Source organism: Gadus chalcogrammus, chromosome 9 (assembly GCF_026213295.1).
Source record: "Gadus chalcogrammus isolate NIFS_2021 chromosome 9, NIFS_Gcha_1.0, whole genome shotgun sequence".
NCBI classification, from domain to species: domain Eukaryota; kingdom Metazoa; phylum Chordata; class Actinopteri; order Gadiformes; family Gadidae; genus Gadus; species Gadus chalcogrammus.
In genome coordinates, this window is record NC_079420.1 from 4,834,753 (window position 1) to 4,853,174 (window position 18,422).

General features: G+C 45.8%; 1 protein-coding gene across 1 annotated transcript in view; it reads left to right on the plus strand.

Moving 5' to 3' along the window:
* Positions 1-18,422, plus strand: part of peak1 (pseudopodium-enriched atypical kinase 1) — a 75,083-nt gene that overhangs the window by 21,148 nt on the left and 35,513 nt on the right. Inside the window, 1 exon segment of the mRNA XM_056598729.1 lies at positions 17,197-17,288. The gene's annotated coding sequence lies outside the window, so the exon portion shown is untranslated.

The window sequence follows — 18,422 nt, forward strand, 5'->3', positions numbered from 1 at the left end:
ATATGTATTGTTTTAGATGAGCGTGCCAGCTGAATGCCTTTTATGTGTCTATCAAGGCATTTTCGCTCTACTGTGGTTCTTATTTGGTGGGGTGGGGTACTTTATTAGATAAAGCGCTATAATGGGGATATACAATGATGCCCTCTTTTGTTAAACACATCACGTACATCATGTATGTGATGCATCACATGGGTAAGGTATGAAATAGTTATCCCGGTGTCACAGTTCAGCTATCAAAAAGCCTTTGTGTTTTCTGTGGACTCGATGACACTTTAGGAATCTCATCCCAGAACCGGAGGTTACTACGAGCCACCTCGGGTCTCGTCTGGAGTGTGCTATCCGGGGAAATGAAGTCCAAACTGGACAGATCGTGTATCTCGGTCTGGCTGTCTGCGTGTGACAGCTCCATTAGTCCATCCACACCCGTGACCAATGTGCCCCAGTTTGCCATGAAAAATGGCCCACCCTGCATCTCTTTGAGGACAGTGAAACCAACTAACCCTAATATCCTGTCAATCAATCAGTCATCTATTTATGTTGCTCTTTTTGTGCTAATGACAAAACAAGGCGCTTGAGTGGTAGATTTAAACAAAAACACACACTACCTCATTAGAAAAATCGAAATATCTAATGTATCTATTTATATATTTTTCCCATTTGAAATATTTTTCGAAATTCAAGCTTTGCCATTGGATCATCTTGGCCTCAATGACATGTTTAATTCGGCCTGCGTCAGTGTCTAGTGGAACTCTTGAGGGTGCTCTAACCCTAGCCCAAGTCAGACTTGACAATCAGGCGGAATGCTGGTTTCTCACCGCAAGGCTGGGTGAGGAGGTCGCTGTGATTGTAGAGGATGGAAATGTTTTGATTATCATAATTGGGAACAACACACAACACAAGTGGATAGGACCTTGATGTTATGACACTGCAAGAAGTAAGAGCAGTTTGGTATATATGTTACCTTCGTTTGTTATATACTTTTTGGGGCTTTTAGGGAAGGGTCAGTGATGTCAGACTGGAAAGAGGTTTGAAACAGAAAGGGAATGTAACCCGAGTCACTACAAGGTATACTGCCCTAGGTGGTAAGAGTAGTAGTTTGTTGAACCAAAAGGTCCAGCATGCACTACATCAGTTTACTCCAACTACCTGAGAGTTTAAATTCAAAACAAAAGGATGAATATTCAACAGGACTGAAACACAATTTCCCCAATGTATGCGAATGCCTCATCCTATCACCCTCTTACCTGTGTGCCTCTGCTTATTATCTGCTGTTATTATATGGTCATAAAGTCCAAAGACACCTTTTATTACAAGGCACTTACATGGGTAAAATATATATTTGGGAGCGTATGGTCTGAAGCGTGAATCAAATTCCACTAAGCAGGGTAGGGCATCCTTAATAGCCACCATTCTATTGTTGATTCATAGATTCATAGGGTATCAGCCGTTATGTTTAATTTATAAATACTTTTTCAAACCTTCTCTCTGGAGACCAGGGATCCTTTTTTTTTTTTAATAAACAAATTACATCCTATGCTATAATAGTTGCGGTTCATACAGTTGGTTGAACAATAGCGTGGCAGAAGTGAATTTGCATAAAAGTCTTCCGCAAATTATGAAAAACCTGTCTTTTACCGATGTATTGGCAACAGAACACATTGATCTATTGTACTTCTTGTTCACAATTTCATCTCTTCCTCAAGAATGGAAATGCGACCTGGGTGGTTGCTCCGTCGGCTCAACGATGCGCTCGGAGTGAATTATCATAAGCCGTCTTTTAGTATCATTATTTTTGTCCCTGAGTAATGCCAGGGCCGTTTCATCACCCTGAGCACTTTATGACTTGAACCGCTATCACGTAACTAATTCCTGTGTATATTTTACTACAGGGCTCCTTCCTCTGACTCATTAAAGTGTGCCAGAGACAATCTGCGTCCGCGGCGCTCTAGCCCCTCCTGCTATCGCAGCAGGCTGGGCTGCGTGTTCCATCGCGGTTAGGATTTAATAAGATCCAGTGACCTTGTGTGAAATATTCATCTTGGCTTTATTATTTTTGCCCTCCAGAAAAGGGAGGGTGGGCGGGGCCGACCACAGCAGCTTGGTTTGCGTGCAGTCGCACGATATCCGTGATTTAATGCGTAGGCACGGTCTCTTTGGGGGAGATGAATGATTGGCTCCTACTTGAAGAAGTGTTCTTCTTCTTACGTCTAATGTGGACGGCTTGGTGATTATGAGAGAGAGAGAGAGAGAGAGAGAGAGAGAGAGAGAGAGAGAGAGAGAGAGAGAGAGAGAGAGAGAGAGAATCTGGCGGCTACAGTGAACAAGACCCTACAAATCACATAGCTGGTAGAACTAGTAATGATTGCCCTTCCAAGTGTGCTCTTGCCCTTGCTTTTATTCTTGCCCTGGCTATAACTCTTATCTGTTCTGGGTGATCAGCGCTCTCTGCTTGATTACCTGGTGGGATAACTACTGGTATTTATCCAGCCTGCTGCTCATCTGCACACCGTTTGAGTTCAGCCACGTCTTATCTTAAAAAAAACACCAGACAGGCAGGAAAAATAATTGGTCATAAGTGAGGAAACCCAGCTTCAAAATAAAATTATTCCTGTATTCTCAGCACTTAGATTTTTCTGTAATCAGCTGCGTCTGGCTGGGTAGTCTACGCAAAAGGCTACTTGTCACGGGCACATCACAGGTAGTCTAATAACCACAGCACAGAAAATGATGCCAAAGTATCTGTGTGTGTTTTGAGAGACTGGCACTCGTTTCTGGCACTTGGACCATTAGGGACATATTGGAAATCTTCAGAAAGTAATTAAAGTGAATTCCTTTCATTAACAGGAGCTAGGCTACTGGATTACCTCATAAGTCAATGGAAGCGGCTGTCTGATAGCAAAGGCTAACCCAGAAAACTCCCTCGCTGCCCCTTCTGGACACACAACGAAGAATTTTGCCTCTTAAGTTTTCTTCAAGGGATTCTTCAAGCATACTTTTAAGTATGCTTGAAAAGTATATCTTTGAGAATACTTTATGCTTAAAGAGTATCCTTTTAAGCATACTATTTTATTTTATAGGGTTAGGGTTATTCCTGAATTGTAATTGCTTCATTGAAAACAGCCGTAACAATGTTGTTGGCAGCCTTTTAAAGGGTGATTTGACACTTACAGCATCTCTGGTAAAAACATAACTATGCGGCTTGTGAAAAAAATATCACCTGGCATCCATTTAAGCTAGCCACAGTCTGTGTTTGGCACCGTCTGTGAGAAGGGTCTGGTGAGGTTTGGTAACTCTTTAAACAGATGAGGCCCAACATTTAAAGAGAGACGGATAATGGTGCCATATTTGTTTAGAACTCAGCAGCACTCTACTCTGATGCCTTTTGAACACTGGTTCATTCCATAGAAGAATGTAGTGGTGCATGACTCTCGCTGGCCCAGTGCTGTAATGTGCCCTATACCATCTTGACATGTGAATAATGGGCAGCAATCCGCGATTGCTTCGAGATCTTGCTTGCGGTCTCGGTCATACTCAAAAGGCCTTAAAGACTGATGCATAAAAGCTTTCTTCTTAATGCTCCCTGTGGTTCTTCTGTCCAGCAAGAGGCTATTTGTGGAATGAGTGATATCTGCCATCCGTCAAGCCTGATTTATGTGGATTGCCTGGCAATGCCGCCCCCGCCCCCCCCCCCCCCCCCCCCCCCCCCCCAACTGACTTCCCAACCTTTTACCTTGATTACATAACTGAACCCAATCTGGATAGAAAACGGAGGAGGTCTGTGGCTAATACACGCTCTGCCACATTTAACAGGATTATGTAAAGAGGAAACATGTGTTTATCTGTCCACCACCACTGTCAAGGACATGTAGGTCAAGATTCCGCCATGGGAATTCCGTTTTTAAATATATATATTTATTTATTTTCTCTTTTTGTATGGCGGTTTAACCGCAGAAGCGGTAGCACCAGAGGAATTTTTCACGGCAGAAAAAAATTCTCGACCCTCTATGGTTGGAGCAGAGGTCGGACTCTCGCATGCATGTTAACACCCCACAGGCGGAGAGATGACTTGCACTCACTGTCAGATGAGACCCTTGTTATGAAGTATCATGTCATAGCAAACAACAGTTGAATTAAAGAATATATTTCCTCTTGCCAGCTGCAGATGTGAGTGGAATTGAGTATGATTTGTGATGGGTTATAATATGAATCTCATTGATGTAGAGGAAAGAAAAATGCAATATTGGCAAAAGATTGAAGTAGATCAACTTGCCTTGTATCAAATGTCCTTTCAGAATGTTTTTCGGTATTTAGCCCATTCTAGGGGATATCTGCCAAATTGTCCTTGGTGCCAGTGGTCGTCAAAACATAGTCAGGTAAAAACATGAAGCTATTGTCTACTTTTACCAAAACACTGAATGTGTGTTGAACATTGTCTAGGACAAAATCCATGCACTTCACAAATTTCACTTTTACAGCAAACAGTACCTAACCGTTTTACAATTTTAAGCGCACAGTTTCCCCACCAGAAACGAATCCAGCAGCTCAAAATCCTACAATACAATCATTCCACTATTTGAAGTCCGTATTCCTGCTTTGACCAAAACAAACCAGTTGGCCACGGTTGTCCTGGGTTGTCCTGAGCCCGTTGGCCTTGGTTTAAACAGAGCTATGTCCCCGACTTCAGGGACAATAAAGCAGCGTGGGGATATCTCTTTATTTTGACTCCTCATTATCGGATTGAGCCAACCTCCTCCCCGAGCACCGACCGCGCCGAGGCGAAGGCTCACGTTGGCTTTGATCTTGTTAATTATTCCGCGAGGCTCGGAAGAAAACGAGGGCACAGCGAGCAGCTACGCCACGCCGTCGTCTCCTGATAGTATAGTGCTATGTCGAGAGCGTCGGGGAGAGAGAGGCAGAGAACGAGAGAGAGAGAGAGGGAGAGAAAGACAGCAATGTAAGGAACGGCTTGTGCTTCGCCGAGTGCTTTGAATACTCCACCACTTTCTTCCAGATATTTCTCCCAAATAAGCAAAAGAAACAGGCCTTGAGGCTCCGTGTGAAACTCCAGAAGACTCTGCCCAACGTAGACAGCTGCTCTGCGTGAGAAGAGCAACCGTCAAAATTGAGTCCATTTTCCTTCCTGTTATTGTTTGAATATTTGAAAAATAACCCCCTTTCAAGTCATCGGTTTTTCGAGCGTTCAAATTCAATGTGTCAAAAGTTATCTCAAGCTGCTTCCCAGTTGCGCTGTCTTGACTGCAACCAATGTCTTGCCGTAGCCATGCTGTGGGATCTTTCTATTGAACAGAGACTGCTGGCTGTCAACAGCCTTGGGTTGCATGCGGGGGGGGGGGGGGGGGGTCCAGAATGTTCTCATCTGGTTCCAGAACCGGACTCAGCCCGTCTCTGCTCTGATTCGGGTTGCTGGGACCGGGACTCAAGTCTCGGGGGACCCAAGTAAGCCAAAGGCCCCCTCGAATGTTTGTTTGCCTCCCACTTTGCCTTCCCATGGAATAAAAACAATGTTCTGATGCGTCAAGAGTTGAGCGTTAATTACACAACGATCATCGCTGCACGCCGATGCAGCGATGAACCACGTAGGCTACCGTTTCAAATCGCACGGCTTCCCATTGGTGCGTCACACTCGGCGCCGCGTGAGAGACTAGACGGCCCCCGGCCGCTTCTGATAAGTGTGGGAATCAATTACTCGACTTTGGAATGGGAGAGTGCACTATAGGGAGCGTATGTGGCCCACATAGGGATGGCTCACTGCTATCGCTCCGCACCAGCCTCCAGAAACCCGCTCTCTCCCCCCCACCACCGTCCTCCATAATGCCATTGGACACAGCGAGCACTCTCTAGGACCGACCCCTCCTACCCGTACTCTCCCTACCCCCTAATATGCACCATGACAGCCACAATAGGCAGAGCGCTAAGGCCGACGCCGCTGCGCGCCGCCCTCTTTACAGCAGAGTGTCAGACCTCATCAGCCGGGGGAACGATGGGGGTTGTGGGAACCTGACACGGATTCAATGATCCTGTGGATTCTCTGCTCGGGGAACCCTTCTCTTTTACCCGCCCCCCCCCCCCCCCCCGTGTCTCTACTGTTGTGATTCACGAGGACGCCGGAGGCAGGGGAGTTTTGGGGTGTCGGAAGTCGTTGGACTCCACACATGAAAGGTAACGAGTTTGAGCCCCCAAATACTGCAGGCTACCTTCGTTCTATGTATGTCTTCTCATTGAGCGGGATATCAGCATTGCAAATCCCTTGAAAATGTCATTTCAGGGTATTTATTTGAAATAAACTTGACCTGACGGTGCTTAAAGGCTTGGACCCTGGACCTGTATTCTGGCTCCTATCCTCGCCGGGGCTGCCCTCTGTTCCTAGACGACGCTTAGCTTCATAGCAGAGAACTAATTTCCCCCTGGGGAGGAATTAAGACGATCTGAACGATCAACCTGCATTACATTTCTTTTTTTAAACGAAAACGTCAATCTGAATTGACATGGAATGGCGATGATTTGTATTATAGCAAGTTGATTTTCATTGTGTCTCGTGAATTCCTGTTCACGAGACAAACGCTGTATCGTCAGTCACTTTGTGTGATTGACCTCGTAAAAGCTGCACACTGATGATACGGATTGAAATATCTATCTTATGGGACGCTATCTTTCCCGTCGTTCCATCGATCTTCCGCCATCATCGAGGATCGTGTTAAAGAGCCTGGTCCAGTCTTGTGACGTAGACCAAAACATTAGAATAACCGCCCACAACAGAACTCTGATTCCGGGTCATTAGCGTTTAACCCTGAGTGACCGAGCGTTCTGCGTCACGTGCTCACTCTGCCACACGTTGGGGTCAACGTGGGGTCTTCAGAGTCATGGAACTCCACTGCAGCAGATCTGGTGACGCCAGACTAACCCAGCAACTACAAAGGCTAGATGGACACGTGTTATTTTAATCATGCCCCCCCCCCACCCCCAGCCCCACGCCCCCCAACGCATGCTGCTTGGATCAGCTCTCTTTGTTGTTGGCTGAGAGCAAGCGGGTGGCTTAGAACCAGCGGCACCCCTACACTCTGTCTCACACACACACACACACACACCACACACACACACACACACACACACACACACACACACACACACACACACACACACACACACACACACACACACACACACACACACACACACACACACACACACACGCACACTCTCTCTCTCACACACACACACACACACCCACACCACAAACGTACTGGGCGAACACACCTCTTCTGGTCCTTCAGTACATTCACATTCTACTCATCCCTATCCTCATCTCTCTGACCTCTGACCCCTCTCACCTCGACATCGTCCGCCCCCTTGCTTTGCCTGCGTCCAGATCTCCCGTTGCAGGCCACTCATTGTTATTCCACAACCTGTGTTTCCCATACCCAATTGCCACAGCGTGAACTTTCCAATTATAATTTTTGAAGCATTTTTTAAGAAATCTTCTTCAGGTTGAAGACGACAACAACAAAAAGACCTTGGGTTGATGCACGACCGTAATTATAGAGAGACACCCGGGTCGTGTTGCGCTCACTAGCCAATTACCAGCCTGGCTCAGTCTTTGTACTATGCCGTTGTGGTCCATGCTGCGGTTCTTCTGACCATCCAGTGACCCGCTTTGCCAGGAGTCTGCAATGGAGAATGGCGTTTGATGCATGTGTCTTACACAGATGATTGGGTCAGTAACCACCAATCTAAAGGTGCGTTCACACCAAACGCGAAGGGGCGACACGATCCCATACAAAGTGAAGACGCGATAGAAGGGTCTGGTGAGATTTGGTAATAATAAATAAATGTAAAAAAAATACTCTTTTCTTCCCATTGCTGCTCGATGATTCACTCGATGTTTGGCGAGGATGCTCTCAAATTCCAGAACATGTTTTTATTTGAGATGATAGAAAAGATTGCCTGTTTTACCAAGCGTTGCAACCACTGTCGCCCTAAGGTGCAGACGTGTTATCTGCACGTCTTACTTTTTAACCAGAGCTATTAATGGAAGTTGCACCAGCCTTTCTTTTTTCACCTCACTGTGTGCATCACTTTCAGCCATTTCTGCATTTTGCAAACAAAGCAGTATCGACCCTCAAGTTAAACAGCCAAACTTCTTCTTCTCTATGGCAGACAAGGCACAGGGTAGTGCATGGCTGCCTCCCACTGGGCCTCGTTACTGTGAGGGCTAAACCGTTCAGCATGTTACAGTCCGTCCTTACTGAGGAGACGTCAAACCGAGGTCCTGACTCACTGAGGTCATAAAAGATCCCTTATCCACTTATCACAAAGAGTAGGGGTTTCCCTGGTGTCCCGGCTATAACTGCCCAACTAGGCTCATTCAATCCGGTCCCCTAATCATCCTGTATAATTGGCTGACTCATTAATTCCCTCACTTTCTACCTCAAGCTGGTGTGTGTGGCGTTCTGGCGCATATTGGCTGCCGTGCATCACCCAAGTGGCTGCTACACACTGGTGGTGGTGAGTGAGGTCCCCCCCCTTCAGTGTAAAGCGTCTTTGAGTGAGTGAAAAGCGCCGTATAAATTCAGTCCTCCTTCATCTTCTTCTACAGTCAGAATCCACACCGTAAAGAAAAATCACAACGGTGTACTTTCTTTACCGTTTATACCGTCCACCCCTTCACCAACCATAATCCATTTTTCTAGTTACTATTCAGTCATTTAGCGTGTACTTTTATCGAAAAGGGAATTTCTATTAATTTAGATATGGTTCATAGGAGCAGGTAGGGGTCAAGCATCTTCTGTTATGGACATTAGGGATCCAACCCAGTAGCTTACAGTGAGGGGTGCAACATCATTATCCAGCGCAATGTCCTGCCCCCTTAACTGTCAATCTTGCTGACACCCGCGTACCGTATCTCACCAAGGTCGTGGAAGACATCTCTGCGTTTACCTGATTTAGAATCCGGTTTTCCATCAAGACTAAGCACACTGGGGGAAAGAAAAATGTTGTAGACATCAACAAACTCGCACTGCCCTGGGATTAGAAAGGCAGAGGGGTTTAACCAAGGTGATATCCAAATGGCTTTTCGGGAAAAACTAGCTACAGGTCATGTGACAGGTCAAGTGAATGACCTAATAGTTGATTTGCCAAAATTCTTTATATATACTTTATAGTTGTAGATGAAAATTTATATTTGAAACTCTGCAAAAGTACGACTTAGGATGTGCGGTTTGTACAAGATAAAAATATGTCTTGATCAAAAAGTTATCCTGTGTGCCTTTCACAATGAAATGTTGACCTTAAATCCATCCATACAGGACGTGTACTTCCTGTATATTTTTCTGGATTTATTTTATTATGTAATGTGCTTTGCATCATACAGAGGGACCTAATAAGTAATTTCGTAGCTGTCATTGGCAGCAACTCATTGAAAGCTTTGATGTATAATAAATGAGTTGGAGGAGGGCACGCCATACAGTACGACAGTGAGCTGTCGCATACCAGCGGGGCTAAATTTAGACTCAATGCAGGAACAAAGAGTCAAAGTCAAATCCACCATGGAATAAAGTGATTGATTATTGGTTTCCTTTACCTGAAGAGATGATCCTGGTTAAACTATATACTGGAAGATGCTCACACTGTTGCCTAAACTTTAATACATTTCAGTTAGCTTAATGGCAGTTGATCAATGGTTCTATTGGTAACATGGATTCAGTGCATGCATATTTTCTATCGCAAACATTTCCAACTAGAATGTGGCCTTGGAATAGATCTGTGCGGTCATCCTTCCTCTAAGCCAGCTTCACTGGAGAGCTATGTATGTATCACAATGAAGGAAATAAATCCACCAAGTCATTCATGCATCGTCCTCTGAATGTTTGTCATGTCACCTTCTCTCCCCACTCGTCAAGTACACTTTTAGCACCTTCCATCGCCCAAACGCACACACACACACAGACACACAGACACACACACACTCACACACACTATCCCCTACCATCACTTTGCAGCAACGACAGAGTGCATCGACTTGAGCTTATTCCTTCGGGAGAGGAGATGGAGCAAAGCCAGGCCAAACATTCACAGCGGTGTTTGGAACGAAGCGGACGTCATCGGACTGTGTGCCTATTTATTTAGTCTCCGTCATGGTGGGATAAAACGGAGCAGACAGTCGCCTCAGACTTAAAGAGGAGACCGGAGCAGGAACCAGGAGCCCGTCCCACGTGGATCACCAGAGGGCAGGGAGTAACGGGACCGCGTGTGTGTGTGTGTGTGTGTGTGTGTGTGTGTGTGTGTGTGTGTGTGTGTGTGTGTGTGTGTGTGTGTGTGTGTGTGTGTGTGTGTGTGTGTGTGTGTGTGTGTGTGTGTGTGTGTGTGTGTGTGTGTGTGTGTGTGTGTGTGTGCTATCATTTTCCCTCTGTGTGAAGTGTGTCTAGGGAAGGGACTTTTAGCGGTGTGTGTGTGTGTTGGCCTCTAATTAGGCTGAATGTGTGGTTGTGAACCGTTGTTAACGAGTCCCCTGTTTACTTTGTTTGAATCCCACAGTTGTGTGTGTGTGTGTGTGTGTGTGTGTGTGTGTGTTAGTCATACGTCTCCCTGTCTCGGGGAGGCCCGTGGTGTGAGGTCATCCAACAAACACGTCTCTAATTCTTTCTCTCCGTCTCTCTCATAGCATCCGATTTTTCCACCAGCCTTTACCCAGATGCCAAATTTACTAGCGTTGTACTCTGCCCTATGATGCAAAATATTTTTTTATAAGAACCGCCCTGCTGACACTCTGTTGCATGCCATGGGGCAAATGTGGAAAGCAGGAGGTTTATCCGCTTAGGGGAGACCATTGTCTGCCCTGTGACTCTGATTTAGCATGCAGGCTCTGGGAGCCATGGAGCCGGCTCACAAAAGGCTTTCTCTAAAATATTCCAAGTGCAGGAAAAAGGAACCTGAAGAGAAATGGGGATGGGATTTTCACTAATGGAAAGACACGTGACTGATCTCTCTCGCTCTCGCTCACTCGCTCTCTCTCTATTCTCTCTCTCTCCCTGTCTCTTGCTCTCTCTAGTCCTCTCTCATTTCCTTGCTCTCATTTCAAAGCAGCTTATTCCCTTGGGAGGGAAGAAAAGCTTGGCCATACATTCATCACAGTGTTTGGAACGGAGTCAACATAATTAAGACTCGATCAGCGTTCCAACCTCTGTGCACGTTCCCTGTAGTTTGCATGAGAAGGCACCCCAGCCATCCTGTATGTGAGCTCCTCTACCGCTCGGGGTAGACAGAAATGATGATCCGGGGGGCTGGTGGAGTTTTTACCCAGCCGTATATAAATGGGCTGGTTAGGGAGCAGGTGAACAGAACTCCTTTTGCCTTCAGCCCCTGACTTCTAATTAGTGTTCAATCCGACTGCTGGCTGGAACTTGTGGCGTCAAGGGCATCTTCGTTCTCCAGATATTCTACAGGGGGTAGCTAACATCTAGATTGGGATTCAACCCGAGCTAACATCGATTAGACTTGGGTAGGTGTAGGCGTAGGTGGGGAGAACTTTTGGCTCGGTGTGGTGGGATGCCGAAACGTGACCCGCGGCAAATATTTGCTCATTACTTGGAGTGGGGGGTAGAATTAAGGCCCTGGGGATGACTATGGCACGAGATACCTTGTTAAATATTTGAAACCCTAAACGTAACTTGTGTACAAAAGATAATCAGTGTAAGAAGAGTCATTAATACAACCTTGCTACACAAATTTGAATTAATGCTGTCGGTACAAACAACACTGTTTTTAAATGTTTTTTTCTTGTGTTGAGAAAAAAGTTGAGGCCTCTACCGGTGGTAACCATGGTAACAGCATTGCTCGAGGGGACAGGGTTAGAAGGTTTTGTGACTGATCACTACAATGTCTTCCTGAAACTTGTATACTGTCTCGTGAGAGCGGATGACAGTGGAGCGGGTGATTACGTGAATGTTCTCGTGACGAAGTTGTGATCTTGAGCATTGTCTCCTGAAGAACGGCGATGACGTGATCGGATCTGGATTAAGCGATCGTTTGCCAGCTCGAGGGACAAGGGTGACCGAGTCATTCTGTAAGTGTCTAGTGACTAGTGTGGATAAACCAGCCTTCACAACATCGACCTCTCCATCTTCACCCCCAGTGAAAGTAGTCGTGGTTTGAACGGCTAACTGCAAAAGGTTTTTTTTTTTCCCTTCCTCATGGCGATTGGTAGAGGATGCTCTTGCAGATTCTGTGTGAAGCCCACAGACCAGTATCCCACTAGCAGAGACCCCCTGCGGGGCCTGTCGTGATGAATAAGGAGGTGTCGGGACACAGCTGTAACCGTGCCGAATCATGCTCCGCGTTGACCATGAATAATTGACGAGTCATCGCTCGTCATAGCGACTGTGCCACCCCCGCGGCTGTGCTGGCGACGGGTCTTGCTGGGTTTTAACAGTAACAGGCGGCGCTGTGTGGATCACAGAGGGCGAGCCCGGGACGCAAACGGGCGTGACGCACACCGTGTTCTGCCTGATGGGTCCGGGGCCGCACTGTGGAGCCGGGGGTTGCCGTGACCCCCGGGCCCTGCCAACGAACCGTACGACCTTACAAGACAACCATGTGGTCCCCATCAGGTTGATCCATGTGAAGTGTGTCGAGGAGAAGGACTTTCAGCGGTGTGTGTGTGTGTGTGTGTGTGTGTGTGTGTGTGTGTGTGTGTGTGTGTGTGTGTGTGTGTGTGTGTGTGTGTGTGTGTGTGTGTGTGTGTGTGTGTGTGTGTGTGTGTGTGTGTGTGTGTGTGTGTTAGCCTCTCATTAGGCTGCATGTGTTGTTGTGAACAGGCGGGCTTGCATGTTAACGAGACCCCTGTTTACTTGGGTTGATCCCACTGCCTGTGTGTGTGTGTGTGTTAGGGCTGGGCGATTAATCGAATTTTGATCGCGATTTCGATTTTAGCGTCAAATGATCACATAATTAAAATAATCGATTTTTTCGAATGTTTTATCGAAAGGGCAGAACAGCTGGATACACATCTGTACATCATTTTAGATTGGAACGTTCTTTGTGACCATTTTGTGTATTTTTTTAAGGCAAAATTTCAAAGTTATCAGTTGTAAAAAAAATATCAGAGAGACATGCTGAATAAATACAACATGATTACAAACTCAAAAAGAATCGTTGGAATAATCGTGATTTCAATATTGACCAAAATAATCGTGATTATGATTTTTCCCATAATCGAACAGCCCAGTGTGTGTGTGTTAGACATACGGTTATACGGCTCCCTGTGTTCTTCACATTTATATATATTTTTACTACTACTACTCCTATTGTGAATACGGATATATTTTCGGTATATTTTTTGCAGATCAGTTTTCTTATTCTTATTACTGTGCTGTACTTCATCTTTTGACACCCTCATTTCCTGTCAGGGATGCAGCTTATCTTGTGTTATGATCTCCGATGGTGTATCCAATAACCGAATCTTCATCATTATCATACCTGGAAGGTATGATATACACCCAGTGTTTCCGTATCGATGCGGATGTTGAAACACGGGCACAATCACTTTGGCATAGAGTTTCAAACAGCCATAGTGCCACTGTTCCATATTGGTAGTGGGGGGGCACTGTTGTCATGGAGACAAGAGAATGGTAGAACACAATGCAAGAACGCTGAACTTGATAGTGTGTGTGTGCTTGCGTGTGCTTGTGCATGTGCTTGTGTGTGCGCGCGTGTGTGCGCGTGTGTGCGCGCGTGTGTGCGCGCGCGCGTGTGCGTGTGTGCACACAAGCACGCACACACTAAGATTCAGATATGATCTTCCAGTAAAGGTTCCCATTTCTGTTGGGACCTTTTTGGTGGATTCCACCGTCATCCCTATAATAAAAAAGTAATTCAGTGCAACATTCAATACGTTGTGAAGAATACTGCTGTGCTTTAGAAAAAAGCTGTCAGAAGAAACCTGTCAAAGTCGGGGGGCCTCAAAATGTGAAGGGAGAAAGTGGTTTTCCATTCCAATTCCAGTAAATGTTTTATCATTGAGATGGGTAGCGCCAGTCGATCTGGAAGTTACACCAAAGTTGTAAATCCCAAAATTCAGAGCTGGCTGAATACTGAGGGAGGCTTAAACAATAGTCTCTGGTTTCAACCAAGGCCAAAACCCATGGGCCTTGTTCACCTGGCAGCCTTCATGGTACTAAACGCTTGCATGGCTTTAAGAGGCTGGAATTGTCTGACCACTTTGCATTCCGATCCGTCTGGGATGATTATGAAGAACAAGAACCTCCATCTATCTCCTGCTAACTCGGATTCCACCTCCGTTCTCCAGTGGGACTCCCACCTGCAGCCTAAGAGAATGTGATTGGCTCTGATGTTCTGCTTCTCTTGGAGCTTATCTACATTTTGATAGGCTATTAGCCGTTCAATGCAATTCAATGTTCAAGGGTATAGCTTATTTCTTATCTTTATTTGTCTGAGTGCTTCTTCGATTCTCCCATTTATTTCAAGTGATTGGACTCCCTATGGACGAGATTGTCTATCGATAAGGTTTGGATGTGGATGGATATGTCTTTATCTAGAGGGTTGTCAGATTGACTCTTTATGGTATCACGAGTCGGTTCTTCTAATGGGGATAAATATCAGGCCAGATGGGTCTGCACGATTTACTCAAAGAAAGTAAATGTAACAACGAAATGTACCCAGCCCTACCCTGATGCTTCTGATATCTTCACATCACCTCTCAATCAAGACAAAATTGGATAGTAATCCAAACATTAACAAAAGAGGGTCACAAAAAGAGACAAAACTAATTGAAAATTCAAATAATGAAATAAAATAATACTTTATAAAATAATAATTTTCAGTGATACATATTTTGAAAAACAATTCTGACCCCGAAATTGAAAAAAAGATTCTTATTTTTTCAGAGCATTCAGTTTCATTCATTAGTGAAATTGTATCTTACATTACATTATATTACATTTATTTAGCTCACGTATTTGTTCAAAGCAACAATAGATGCCTTCAACCATGAAGATAAACCCCAAAAGTGCAAGAATTAGAGGGCATAAAATCAATAAAGTAAACTTCAGCCTCGGATATTCCTGAAGACAAAGCCACAGTGCAGTCTGTATCATGGTCCAATCAAACAGGAAGTAAACAGACCAGCCGACCACCGCCAACCACCCCTTTGATGCTCCCGAGACAAACTCCTGGGGCCCACTCTCAAACATAACCACCACACAGCAACAAAGTAAACAGCATAGATGTTGTGTTGTTTCAAACCCCACCAGTTATTGTCTGGTGTTAAAATGAAAATGGCACTGAGGCACTCCAATAAAGGCGGGGTTGGCGCGGAGTGTGTGCAGGTTCAAGTTGCCGGACTGTTATTATGCTGGGAGAGCACAAACCTTGTGTGGCTGCCTGCACGCAACTGCACCTTTCCGTCCAGACGGTGTAAATGGCACCGTGCATCACTGGGACTTCCATTAGAGACAGGAGGTGACTGCTCACACCGGCCTTTTTGGAGCCAGCTGCTTCTGCTGCGGTTGTTGTTGTTATTTTGATGAAATGGATGTTATTCTGCCGTGTTTTTGGGTTCACCTAGGGGGCCTGTGTGTGTCTGAAACTATGAGTGATGTGGTTGAGTATAGGGGAACTCTGATAATGTCAGGCACAGAGTCAGACTAAAACGATGATTGTCCACTGATTGACTTCACACATTTTAAAGGGACAGTGAACCAAAAATCGTTATTGTTGGTTTTTAAACATGGTATATGATCTTCCACATAGTAATCTATGCCATTTCATGCCATCTCATTGTTACTAACGAGGAACGAGGTGTAAAATCAAATGTCTTTGCCCATCACTTTAAAGTGCATCCTATATGCTACCTGGGTGAAGTGGTCATAGTTTCCCAATATTCTAGAAGGTTCCCCCCTCCCGACTCACCAATATGGACGCCAGGTCTACACTACCTCGTCTCTTTCCTTTGCGGTCACCTATGTTGTGTGTCAGTCAGTGCGACTGGAATAGGGAACTACTCTTAGGATGTTTGACCAACCCAACCCTGGTGGCTCAGTGAATGATTGATGGATTTATCACATTGAGTCATTTGGTGTGTGCGTGCGTGCGTGCGTGCGTGTGTGTGTGCGTGCGTGCCGGCATGTGTGCGTGCGTGCCAAATGGAGCGAGACTCAAAAGGCCTGCTAAGCCTAGCAGTATTAGTATCAGGCTAATCCACCGTTGTCCACCCCACAGCCACGCGATGGGGGACACTGCTAACAACAGATGCACAGCAGTCACCTTTGGAATCAATAACAACCAACCGTAATAAAGAGACTGCATTACATCTGGCCTCTCTGGTACCCAACACCAGATGAGCTGCGCCCACGGTTCACGGATTTGATCCTTCTGTGCTCATCTTTTTCGACGGATCTTGTTGACGGAGCTTATTGGCTCATTACACCCCCCCGTCCCTCCCCCCTCCCCTCTCCCCTCCCCCCGCCCGAGGCCTCATGAGATGACTATTGCTATTTTTATCCCAGGCATCCGCCTTTAATGAATATTAATGTAGGGCTGCTTTTTAAGATATGATCCCCAAACCCAAGGAAGCTATGTGCTATTTTTGATTAGGCGCGTGCGTGTGTGCGTGTGTCTGTGTGGCTAACAATGGGCTAGTTACGAAGACCTGGCGGTAAAGAGAAGACCACTACTCGTGGGTAAACCAGGGGATGCCTTGATAATTATAAGCCAAGGCAAGGTCATGCATAATATGATCTCGATCTCATTGATTTCATCAGACACCCTCCAAGTGGGGTGACGATGAATGCACTCTTCAGAACAAACTCAGTACTAACACGATATTGTCAAACCCGCGTCGGTCGGAGGTGATGTTTGTACCATCACACCGGGGCCCCGGTGTCTCTGTTCCAGGACAGCAGCGTCTCTGTCCCGGGCGACAGGAACGCTTGCAACACAACGCCTTGGCCCAACGTGCCATCAGATCTGATCTGTGCACCGGAGCGCATCGCGGGGAACAATGACACTCTTTGAGCAAGTGCAGCGTCGCCTTCGGCAAAATAACTTAACACCCTCTTCTGTTTCTTTTGCTTCTTGTTCTGATCCCCCCCCACCCCGCACACCCCACCTCCCTCCCTCTCCCTCCTGTGAATCTCTGTGTTTGTTATGATTCACTCTCTGTAGGTCAGAGACGAAGGCACACCGCAGGAGCTAGAGCAGCAACTGGTGTCTCTGCTGGGCGCTCCTTCCGTCTGTACCTCCTGATTCATCGCACCGTGAGTCCAGCCCTACTCTTTCTTAGCGTGTGTGCGTGTGCGTGTGTGTGTTAACCAATCATAGTCAGTTAACAACACAACTGCAATTACTTGCGTGTCTAGGGTGCTTTTTTCAAAGCTGATGTTATGTAGAGCGTGTCCACATGATGAGAAACCAAATCAAACCGGGTTATTAATTATTATATTTGTTTTTTCAGTTCAAGGCATACACTTTTGGAACACACACACCTACACACACACAAACACACCTACACACCTACACACACACACACACACACACACACACACACACACACACACACACACACACACACACACACACACACACACACACACACAGCACACTGAGCAGAATGTTCACGGATCTATCTTTAACAGTCTTTCATTTTCTCCTCTTACGCAATCTGACAGCTTCGCAATTAACCCAAAGTTGGCAGTAGACTTCTATACTGTGTGTGTGTGTGTGTGTGTGTGTGTGTGTGTGTGTGTGTGTGTGTGTGTGTGTGTGTGTGTGTGTGTGTGTGTGTGTGTGTGTGTGTGTGTGTGTGTGTGTGTGTGTGTTCAGCCAAAGAAAAGATGGAAACCTAAGCTCTGAAATCATATTAGTTGATCATACTAAGTGTGCCATGCCTTGCTAGACACTTGACGGATGGGTGGATGGATAGATAATCCATCATTGTTCCATCCAAATTTGCTTCATAGTTATCGCACTGGTCTGCTGACAAGACCCGTCCAGCTGTAACGTTATTTTTCCTTCTATTTCTAATCACATAGTTTGAATTTTTCTGTGGTCTATGATGTAATCATAATCCTGATTTGACTGACTTGCTCAATGGGTCTTATTCACCCAGGGGTAACTTGGTTGTTAAATCAAGCTGGGTGGGGGGACTTTACTGAATGCTGCTAGCGTTTAAAGCTAAGATGGCCGCTTGGTGAATATGAATATATATGGCTCTCTGAAACGAAGGGAAGAGCTACAATTTGTGTTGGTCAATCCCAGGTGTGTGTGTGTGTGTGTGTGTGTGTGTGTGTGTGTGTGTGTGTGTGTGTGTGTGTGTGTGTGTGTGTGTGTGTGTGTGTGTGTGTGTGTGTGTGTGTGTGTGTGTGTGTGTGTGTGTGTGTGTGCGCATGCTT